Source organism: Bidens hawaiensis, unplaced genomic scaffold (assembly GCF_021521415.1).
Source record: "Bidens hawaiensis isolate Kalapana, Puna unplaced genomic scaffold, B.hawaiensis_p1.1 tig00007411_1, whole genome shotgun sequence".
Classification (NCBI taxonomy): Eukaryota; Viridiplantae; Streptophyta; class Magnoliopsida; order Asterales; family Asteraceae; genus Bidens; species Bidens hawaiensis.
Window position 1 is genome coordinate 755,405 of NW_027491515.1, and position 11,159 is coordinate 766,563.

General features: G+C 36.7%; 1 pseudogene; it reads left to right on the top strand.

Annotated features, from left to right (window-relative positions):
- Positions 1–1,659: 1,659 nt before the first annotated feature.
- Positions 1,660–2,374, top strand: LOC143635118 (cysteine-rich repeat secretory protein 55-like; annotated as a pseudogene).
- Positions 2,375–11,159: the final 8,785 nt, after the last annotated feature.

The following is an 11,159-nucleotide window of genomic DNA, read 5'->3' on the forward strand; positions in this document are numbered from 1 at the left end:
ATTTTTTTTCTTAAAGTAGTAGATTTAATATAAAAAAAGTAGTTTTTAGGTACCTGACAATGGAGCAAATGGGATTTAGGTGTCCACCCATCTGAGATGGCTGGATCGAATTCTTCTCTTCTAGTGGCAATCCACGTAGACGACGTGTCATTGTATGGTGACTGGATCAGTCATCTGAGATGGCTAGATCCAAATTTATTCTTTTTCACACTATTCTGGCATGTGTCATCACTGTATAAGACTAGCCATTTGAGATAGCCGGATTCATTTCCAATCATGACAACTATTTTTAAAGATGACAACATGATTTATGATTAGAACATGCAGAACGCCTTTTGAATATTATTACCTTCACAGCTGTCAGCTGCCCTTTAAGGTGTGTGAGCCGCACCTTCGGCCGGGGCACTTTTTTTTTCGTGGCCAAATTTTTTTATATATTCTTTTTATATGTATTTAAAAAACAATTCTAATGTATTATAAATTGAACATCAGCTACCACAATACCAACTCACTGACTCATCAGGATATTATTTTAAGTTTTAACTATTTGACTATTTTATTTTATGGTTGTTCCGCTATTCGGTCGAATGATAGGATATTTAGATAATATAAACTGCGAAGTGGTGATCAAACAATTTGTTCTCAAGAATGCTATGAGAGTTTCACGAATTACTGGTTAGCGTTTAGCTATTATTATATTTGAATTTAATACTGTATTTTTGTTATTTTTGTTGTTATAGCGTTAATGTCGTTTAAAGAAATTAGTTTACATATTTCGTTACTCGTTAGGGCTTACGAGCCTTTTTGTTTCAGCCCGCCCGAGGTATTAAAATTCTCGGAGATGGCCCTGATTACCTACTAATGCATCACCCTACTAATATTCTCATATGTTAGTGCCACGTGTCAAAGGGGATAAAGTTGGATCTAGCCATCTCAGATGGCTGATCCAGTCACCATACAATTACACACCGTCGCTTACGTAGATTGCCACTAGGAGTGAGGTTCGATACAGCCATCTCAGATGGCAGGACACCTAAATCCCAATTGCTCCATTGTCAGGTACCTAAAAGCCATTTTTTTTTTATTTAAAACTACTACTTTAAAAATAATATCCATAACAAGGTGGACAAGAGAAAGTGTAGTTGATCCATCTTCGTCGCTCATGTTGCAAAATTGACTAAAACTAAGGAATCGAACTCATATTTATCTTAAGAACCGACCAGGGCATGATAAGCAGACCCATGGTTGGTTCACAATCGATTTTAACTGGATCCTCTTCCGGTACAAATACGTTCTGACTGGATTTACTTGGACATATCTGTCGTTAAACAAATTTGTATACAGTTATATCTTTTAAAACAGTAGTTAGATTTTTATAAAAGTGGGTAGATACGTTTTATACATTGAAATACATGGTAGCTTATTTGAATTGGCTAAGCATTGATTAAAGAGGTAAGCATATTTCAACCTTTTAATCCTGACAATAAATTAGGTTGCATTCTACCTTAAAAAGAATGTTACGTATTGAGTAACATTACAACATATTTTAACATAACATCACATTTTACGGTTCATAGTAAATGGATATTTACTATATATAATCTATAAAGTATAAACAAACGAAACGAACCACAATCTAAACGTACACCCATTGAAACCATGGCCTTTTCCCATTATTATCTTCTTATCTTTGCACTATGCACTCTCTATGCAGAATCAGCCGAACCTGATAGCACAGCTTTGCAATGAATACTCAGACACCACCACTCCTGATTTAACCAAATTGATCGATGAAGTTATAACCAAAGTGGTTCACAACACCCCCTAAACGGGCTTTAATGTGTCTAATGCCGAAAAGGAGGAAGAGGAAACCGTGCTCGAAGTCGTTGGGCTAGCCCAATGCCGAGCAGACGTGCCTAGCCAGGAGTGCACGACTTGCCTCCAAAACGCCGCGAAAGAAATACAAAAAAATTGTCCAAACCAAGTTGATGCTAGGATATGGTATGAGCATTTCCATTTAAGCTATGACAATAGTGCTGATTTCCTTAGTTTTCAGGATACGGATTTTAGAGTGATTCACTGTAATGTTGAATACGTGTCTAACCCGAAAACATTTAACAAAGCCCTTAATGAGCTAACTGAGCAGATGAAAGATGCACTCAAACTAGATAGCAAAGAGTTCGGGAAAGGAGAGATTAAGTTGTCGGATTCAGTGACACTTTATGGAATGATACAGTGCACACGAGGTTCGAGTACTTGTGAGACGTGTTTGACGTACTTTCAGGAAAAGTTTGGAAGTCTTTGTGAGAACAAGAAAGGGTGTAGAGTTATATACGATATGGGTTATGCTAGGTATGAATTGTATCCCATTTAGTTTCCACACTGATGATCAGAACTTGTCTCTTGAAAACTCTTGGATGACAAATTACTAATGCTAGAAAACCATGAGTTTTGGTAATGGATTTTAAAAAAGTTAGTCCCATTTTGAGGACATTATTAATATATTATTCTATTGTTTGATCACTTGATGTATTATGTGAAACAATATTGTGGGGGGGGGGGGGGGTTACGATTTTGAGGATATAATTTTTTTTTATATCAGAAGTCAAAACTAAAAAACTCATTTTTTCATTAAAAAAAAAGTTTAACATGGATGATTATGGTGATTGGGAGGTGTTAGGATGGTGGAAAGGCCCCAAGTTCGTCAAAATATGGTAGGGTGTGAAGGATAGGCGTTTTAGGGTTTAACCGGGCTTAAATAATGAACAAAAACCAAAAATTCGTGTTTTTCCGCCGAGCCGACTATAAGCTAAGGTTGGCCCACCATAAGCTATGATGGTGACCATAGCTTACGGTAGTCACTCACTGACTTACGGTGACAGCCCCCACCGTAAGCTATGGTGGGGGCAGATTCCTGCCCTATTGTTTCGCCTATAACTTCTTCGTTATAGCTCCGCTTTATGCCCGTTTTTGGCCACGTCTTCGTCTTCAAATTTTCTATCACTCCACATAATAAAGATTCATTTCAGAGGGGGGTTTACGATTTTGAGGATATAATTTTTTTTTATATCAGAAGTCAAAACTAAAAAACTCATTTTTTCATTAAAAAAAAAGTTTATTGGATTCGTGACTAGTTTTTGATCTTCCTTTTGACATCGTCATATACATTCCAGATCTACCATGGGAAATTTTTGTTTAGAGTTTAGACAAATTTGTACGTTTTATGAACTCAAATACATGATAGCTTAGAGTACACAAGATCGGGGCATGCGTCAATCGGAGATGACGGGTGTGATCGGATTCACTTTTAGAGTACACAAGAATGTCGTCGATGAACACAAAAAACCGAACGATCGAGCATCGGTCTACACACCCAGTTCATAAGATCCATGAACGCAGCCGGTGCGTTGGTCAAACCGAAAGACATCACCAGAAATTCGTAATGTCCATAACGAGTGCGGAAGGCAGTCTTAAGAATATCTTCCTCCCGAATCTTCAGCTGATGATACCCGGACCTAAGGTCGATCTTCGAGAACCAATTGGCCCCTTGGAGTTGATCAAATAAGTCGTCGATCCTCGGGAGCGGGTACCGATTTTTAATAGTGAGCTTATTCAACTTACGGTAGTCAATGCACATGTGCATGCTACCGTCCTTCTTAACAAACAAGACCGGGGCACCCCAAGGCGAGATGCTCGGTCGAATAAAGCCCTTATCGAGCAAGTCTTCCAACTGAGCCAGAGTTCCTTCATTTCATTCGGCGCTAGGCTGTAGGGAGCTCGGGCAACGGGCTTGGCGCCCAGTACAAGGTCTATCTGGAACTCAACCTCGCGATCCGGCGGCACATCTGACAAATCATCTGAAAATACATCCGGGAAATCCCGAACAATAGGAACATCACCGACGGTAGCCACCTCGGTATTCACATTCATAGCATAAGCCAGATACGCCCCGCACCCCCGCTGCATCACCTTTCCCGCCTTAAGCATGGATATAATATGTGGCGTCGCAACATTCCGATCACCGAAGACCGTAATTCGAGTCCCATCCGGGGCCCTTAGACGAACAAGTTTCTGACCACAAATGATCTGAGCATCAACATTCGCGAGCCAATCCATCCCGAGCACCACATCGAAACAACCAAGCGGCATCAAATACAATTGCACCGGAAATCTATAACCAGACAACTCGATGGAACAACCCTTAATAGCCCTAGACACGGACACGGATTTTCCTACGGCGACCTCAACCTCAAACCCATCGACTACGCGTTCGGGTGATTTATTCAACAAGGAACATAAAGCGATAGACACAAAACTCCTACTGGCGCCCGAATCATATAAAACTGAAGCCTGTAACTCATCAAGTAGGAAAGTACCTGGGACGATATTATACTACTGCTTGTCTACATGGTCAACACATACGATTTCAAAGGAACAAGAAATTATAACGGTGGAATGAAAGCTAAATAAGGAAAAAGTACTTGAGACGACATCCGCATACTCTTTCGCTTCCTTCTTGGAGATGTTGAAGGCCCTTGCCTTGGCCTTCGGCTTCTCATCCATCTTCCCCCTCGAGGAAGTCCCCTGCCCGGACCCCCCCCCCCCCCCGCCTTACTGGAAGGACAGTTTGATGCCAAGTAACCCGAACCCTTACAGCGGAAACATGTCAACTGCTCAGAATTAAAAGTCTCTCGAATCAGCAAGAAATGGGCGCTCTTGGTCAATCTATCCACGATTACCCAAATGGTGTCATAATTACCCCTAGGAGTACGAGGCAGTTTAGTCACGAAATCCATAGTAAGATGCTCCCATTTCCACTCAAGTATTTCCAACGGCTGAAGTTTCCCAAATGGCTTCTGATGCTCGGCCTTAACTTGTAGACACGTCAAACACTTACTCACGTACTGAGCCACCTCAAATTTTATTGCATGCCACCAATAATTTTTCTTCAAGTCTTGGTACATCTTGGTCGCGCCCAGGTGAATAGAATAGCACGACTTGTGTGCCTCATCCAAAATTTTATCTCTGAATCCCCCATACCTTGGTACCCATAAACGCCATCCTTATCTTCACCCCGTCACCAACATCTTCCAACAATTTCTCCTAACCCCAAACACGTACCGTTTCGCCCATAACTTCTTCGTTATAGCTCCGCTTTATGCCCCGTTTTTGTCCACGTCTTCGTCTTCAAATTTTCTATCACTCCACATAATAAAAAATTCATTTCAAAGGGGGGTTTACGATTTTGAGGATATAATTTTTTTTATATCAGAAGTCAAAACTAAAAAACTCATTTTTTCATTAAAAAAAGAAAGTTTATTTGATTCGTGACTAGTTTTTGATCTTCCTTTTGACATCGACATATACATTCTAGATCTACCATGAGAAATTTGTGTTTAGAGTTTAGACAAATTTGTACGTTTTATGAACTCAAATACATGATAGCTTATTTGGCTAAACAATGAAGAGGTAAGCACATTTCAACCTTTATATCTTGATAGCCAATTAGGTTGCATTAATCTACCTTAAAAAGAGTGTTATTGAGTACCATTAAAACATATTTGAAAATACATATCGCATTCTAAACGACTTCAGTACATAGTAAATGGATATTTCACGTAACAAAATAATAAGAGAGACTATTATATAATGTAACACTTCGACTGCAGGCAGATTATACGTCGGGGCGGGTACACTAAAAATTGCTAATAAGCTCGTAACACTATTTAAAGTGACAATAATTATATTTATTTCGTTTCAAATATTCATAATTACACAATTGTTCTAAAAAACTTAGCAAATAGCATTACATCGATACAAACAATTTTTTAATTAAATAAACCTAAAAGTCCAACTAAGTTTTCTTCAATCTTGCATCACGCAACCTATAGCACGTTGAAAAGAATATAATTTGTTAACATTATAATGTTGGTGAGAATTATAAGTTTAATATATGTAAAAATGAATCACAATTCACTTGTCAATTATGTAGCATTTAACAATAAAGTATATGAATAACGAAAAAACAAAACAATAGATCATCCCTTTCTTCCGACCGACTCACCGAAGCCGAAATAATAGGGGAATGAGAACCACCGTGTGTTCCAACATAAGTTGAAGAATTATGCGACGCGGGTACGTTCCGTCGGACCCTCCCACTATGAGTATGCGCATATGTATGAGTCTCTTACCTCAATAAAAGCAGTAAATAATAGCACGTAATTCGCATAGTCCTTAGACAATTATAGATAAATGAAACATCACATGAAAAGTAAGTGAATTGGTTTGCAAACTTGGAACGATAAAATAACAATAAAATCGTAACACGTTACACCCCAAAAGTATGTAAAAGTAATAAAAAGGGGTTATCAAAACTCACCTGAAATGAGGAATATGGTAGCGAGTAGACGGCTAAAGCGAATTAGTTGATCCCGCGAGAAAATCCCGACACTATGTCGTAATTTTAAAGTATTAAAGAAATAAATATCAAATCGAAACAAACGAACTAGACACGATAGAATGGAAACATTGATCGATGTCGAAGGTTCAATAAAAAAACATTGTAAATACCTTTACTAGAAAGGGCAAGTAAGGTGTCGAATCCACAGTGAATCAGTGGAAAGTGTTAATCAAGTTCAATTCTTAATAACTATCTATACTAAGTGGACAAACGATGTCAAGTGTTTTAGAAGATTTGTTAAACGAAAATTCTATTAATTCGATTTGTAAACAAGTATGAAATGGTAACCAATCTTCAAGTTTTAGGTTTTTGAAGTAAATTGGATAGATAAATAAACTTATTGTATTATAATCTTTGTTTATATCAATAAACCAAAAGACTAAATGTTTGACTATGTTGATTATCAGAGCTTAATCCGAATGATTGACATGGCTAAACAATAATCTAATTGATTGTCAATTTTAGGTGCTGATGAATTATTAGTATTATGGCTAAAGATAGTTAGGTCAATGATACTAAGAACTTAATCCTAATTGTTAATGACCACAAATCGATTAACTGATAAACTGTAAATCAATCGATTACCCAAAAACACTTTCAAGCACACAAACAAAATCCAAAAGTAAGGTTTAGAATACCAATAATCCAACAAACAACTTAACCCTACACTTAGAGATGGTCACGAGCAGATTAGACTTGCATATGCATCTTATTTAACTCTCTTGATTCTTCAACGGATGATAACATGGATGATTATGGTGATTGGGAGGTGTTAGGATGGTGGAAAAAGGCCCCAAGTTCGTCAAAAATATGGTAGGGTGTGAAGGATAGGTGTTTTAGGGTTTAACCGGGCTTAAATAATGAACAAAAACCAAAAATTCGTGTTTTTCCGCCGAGCCGACTGTAAGCTACGGTTGGCCCACCATAAGCTATGATGGTGACCATAGCTTATGGTAGTCACTCACTGACTTACGGTGACAGCCCCCACCGTAAGCTATGGTGGGGGCAGATTCCTGCCGTACTGTTTCGCCCATAACTTCTTCGTTATAGCTCCGCTTTATGCCCCGTTTTTGGCCACGTCTTTGTCTTCAAATTTTCTATCACTCCACATAATAAAATATTCATTTCCACTCCATCTAAAATTCTCCAATTTAGCTCCTTTAAGCTCCACTCACCTGTAAACGTAAAACCACAAAAATTAATCGTGTCCAAGACATATAAACACACAAAACGCACGATATAACTTACTTAACACACACTATTTCTCCAATATATCTCATTCCCACACTTGTCCTTTTTCGTCCCGAAAAAGATTTACAATCAATCAGAACTGGGAACTGTTTTTTTACCAAACACTTAAATTATTTTTATTAAAGTGTGACAAATTAATTAGTTTATATGAACAAATGAGACACACATGTAACATCTCGGATTTTTCGTATTTGTTTAAACCAATTCGTGAACGCAATTCGGATCTTTCGAACTATTTAAAACTTGTATTTATTGGTATTTAACTTGGTTTAAGTTATTTTATAATTTCATAACTTTCAATCATGCCAAATAGCCCTTAGAAACCTTTAAATCGCTTAAAACGGCTAAAATCGCATTTTCGGGAACTACAGGGACTAATTTTGCCAATTATTTCCTATTTTCGATTAAATTAACGAAAAATTATACTCCAAGAAATGATATTACAGATCCCAATTTCGTTTTCTTGGTGTCCAAGCCAAATTTTGTTAGTTAGTGTACTAGATTTTCTCATTAAATAGTTTATTTTGTTTCCTAATTTGTTTTTAGCATCCAAATCGCTTATTTTTGGACTATATCGAGTGATTTAAGCTCCAAGAAAACTAATATACATTAAATACTTATCCACATGCATTACCTCTTTCTCAAGATTGATTTATGGTTGTATTTTATATTGATTTGGTCATTGAAACTTGATTCGGTTTCCTAAACGAGTAAACTAGCTATATTTAGTTCGTTTTTGTGTTTCCTATATAAACAAGGCATATTATACATGCCACAAACTTCTCTAAACCCTAACTAATCATTCTCAGTCGTAACCTATCTTTAATCCTCATAAACTTCTTCGGTTTGGCCATTGTTCTTGAAAATTCAAGCTTTATCAGTTGACTTTGCTTATACATCGACCTTTGACTCATCTTCTTGGTTGATCCTTTCACTTTCCGGGTAAGTTGTAAACTAAGAAATTGTTAATACATATTCCCTAGTTAATAACATTCAATCAATTTCTGAGATTGAAGGGTGTTGACTGGTCAATCGCTTTAAAACTCGATAAAGGGCAAAATAGTCAACATTCAATCAATTTCTGAGAGTGAAGGGTGTTGACTCATCTTCTGGTCGGATTAAACGTTCGGTCCAGATGACTTTTATTCTCGTAACAAAATTTTAAGTCTACTGACCAAAAACCAACTTCCGACGCGCTGTTCAGATTTTGGTCAGTACCAGCTCGCTTAAATTTTAAAACAAACATAACTTGAGTTCTAAATGTCGGTTTGCATTGATTCCAGCGGAAACAAGTTCGTTTTTACTTATATTATCATATCCTAAAATCTCAGATTCTGAGTTGTTCATAACATTTTACGTGTAGTGGACGACTCGCTTATTCCATAGCTCGTTTAATCGCATTTATTAATCGCTTATCATTGATCTAAGGTTAGTTTGATCATTCTCCTTTTTATATACTGTTTTCAAACGTTTTGGGGACATATGCGTACTTATTCATATTTTCTATCATATATATATCTCAAACAATCGCAAACATGATCATTGTGTGTTGTATCAATTAAGTGTTATTTGCTAATTGCTATTTGTTTAAGTGTGTTTGTATCTATCAAGTCTTGGATTCTCATTAGTATGATCATACGACCGTCTTAGTAACCGGAGCCCGATTCTCTTGGCGAAGGTAAACCGACAATCTCAGTCATTGTAATCAATGCCCGATTCACTTGGCAACGATTCATTGGTACACTATCAAGACTTTGGTTGTGTTTATGGTTGATATATGCTTTGTTATGATTTGATTGATTACTATCACATGTGTTGTTTGCGTATTTAATATTTACCATTTATTATTTATTTATTATATAACTATTTGTTGTGTCAAAATTGGTGATCATCTCACTCAACATGTGTACGTTGTTGACAAACTCTGTTTTCTACGCATATGCATGTTGCTTGAGTTGAAGTTTGGACACTTAGAAAGACCTTAGGGTTTTATTGAAGAGAAACATGAATTTAAATTGTTGTATATATTTATCTGAATTGTTTTGTTGTGTATGAATATTGTGTGTTCTATTTTAATAAAATAATTAATTAGATATTGTCACCTTTTATGAAAGATAGTATCTTCGAGCTGTGAGCAATCGGATCACGCCCCGACATGTCCGCCTTAGATTGGGGTGTGACAACACACATCAAAGCCCTTAAGCCGCCTTACCATGCTTCATTATGGTTTTACCGAGCCAGGCCACCCCAACCTGTCTTAAACCTTAAATTAGCTAATCAAAACTTTATACAACAAAGTGTACACTTTTAAGCCCATATGTAGTAGCTTAAACAATCAAGGATATTATCACCCAATCTAAAATTAAGCATCAAAGTCTACCAGAATGGCCATTAGATACAATTAAGGTGCAATTATGTAACTATCTAGCAAATGGTCCCCACTACATGACATATCCCCGTTATCAAGCAACACCCTAAAGTCCATCTCCATAGGTGAATATGCACGAATTTATCTGTAAGGCTTACATATGACGTGTCCCTTGTGGCCTGTTTCTTAATAGTAATAGGATGCAGCAAGGGGACCCAAAGTCTAGTAGTGTGGATGATCAAGTCAGTGGTGTATTTATACTTTAAAGCACATAATGATCAAGTTTAATGACTTATGTTTGGCAGAAAAAACTGCGGGTTTGCTCTTTGAGCTCTGTTAACACTCATAAATCCAGTTAGGAGATATGAATACCCAGATGATATACTGAATAAAGATCAATGGTCTCTAAACCCTAGAGCATCCCATCAATACATGATTTAAGGCTATAAAACCATACACATATGAAGCGTTAACCACTTAAACTAGAAGTATTTTTATTTAGATTTATATCACAAGCCATCTAGCATACTCTAACGTTAAGCCTATCCAAGCATCTTTTAATAGTTTATTCATATTTAAGAATTTATTTTGGTGATCAAATCTAACAACGGGCTTAAGTATGGCCCGACCTTTCATCCCAGTCCTTACACGGGCTTAGCTAAACAAGCAAAACCCGATGATGTTTCCCACTAAAACCAAGCAATTAAAAGTTCAATTAAGTCAATAACCAAACCGTCCTTTCATTCTTAAAGGTTAAGCCTCCTGACACATCCCAAATTAAGTGTGTTTCTGTTCTTTTATTATCATATATAAATATATATATATATATATATATATATATATATATATATATTTGTTTTGACAAACAGTTCCTAATTTTTCTAGCATTTTCCATTGTTTTGCAAAAAAAATTAAATTCGGGACATTTTTAGCATTTCTCAGTTTTCTCAAAAACTCTTTCCCCAATACTCTCCCGTATCCCCACACTTAAACTTTACATTGTCTCCAATGCATGTTTTAATTTAACAAGCGAGTGCAATACACAAGAACTTAAACTATTTTACTAAATAAAGCAAAGGA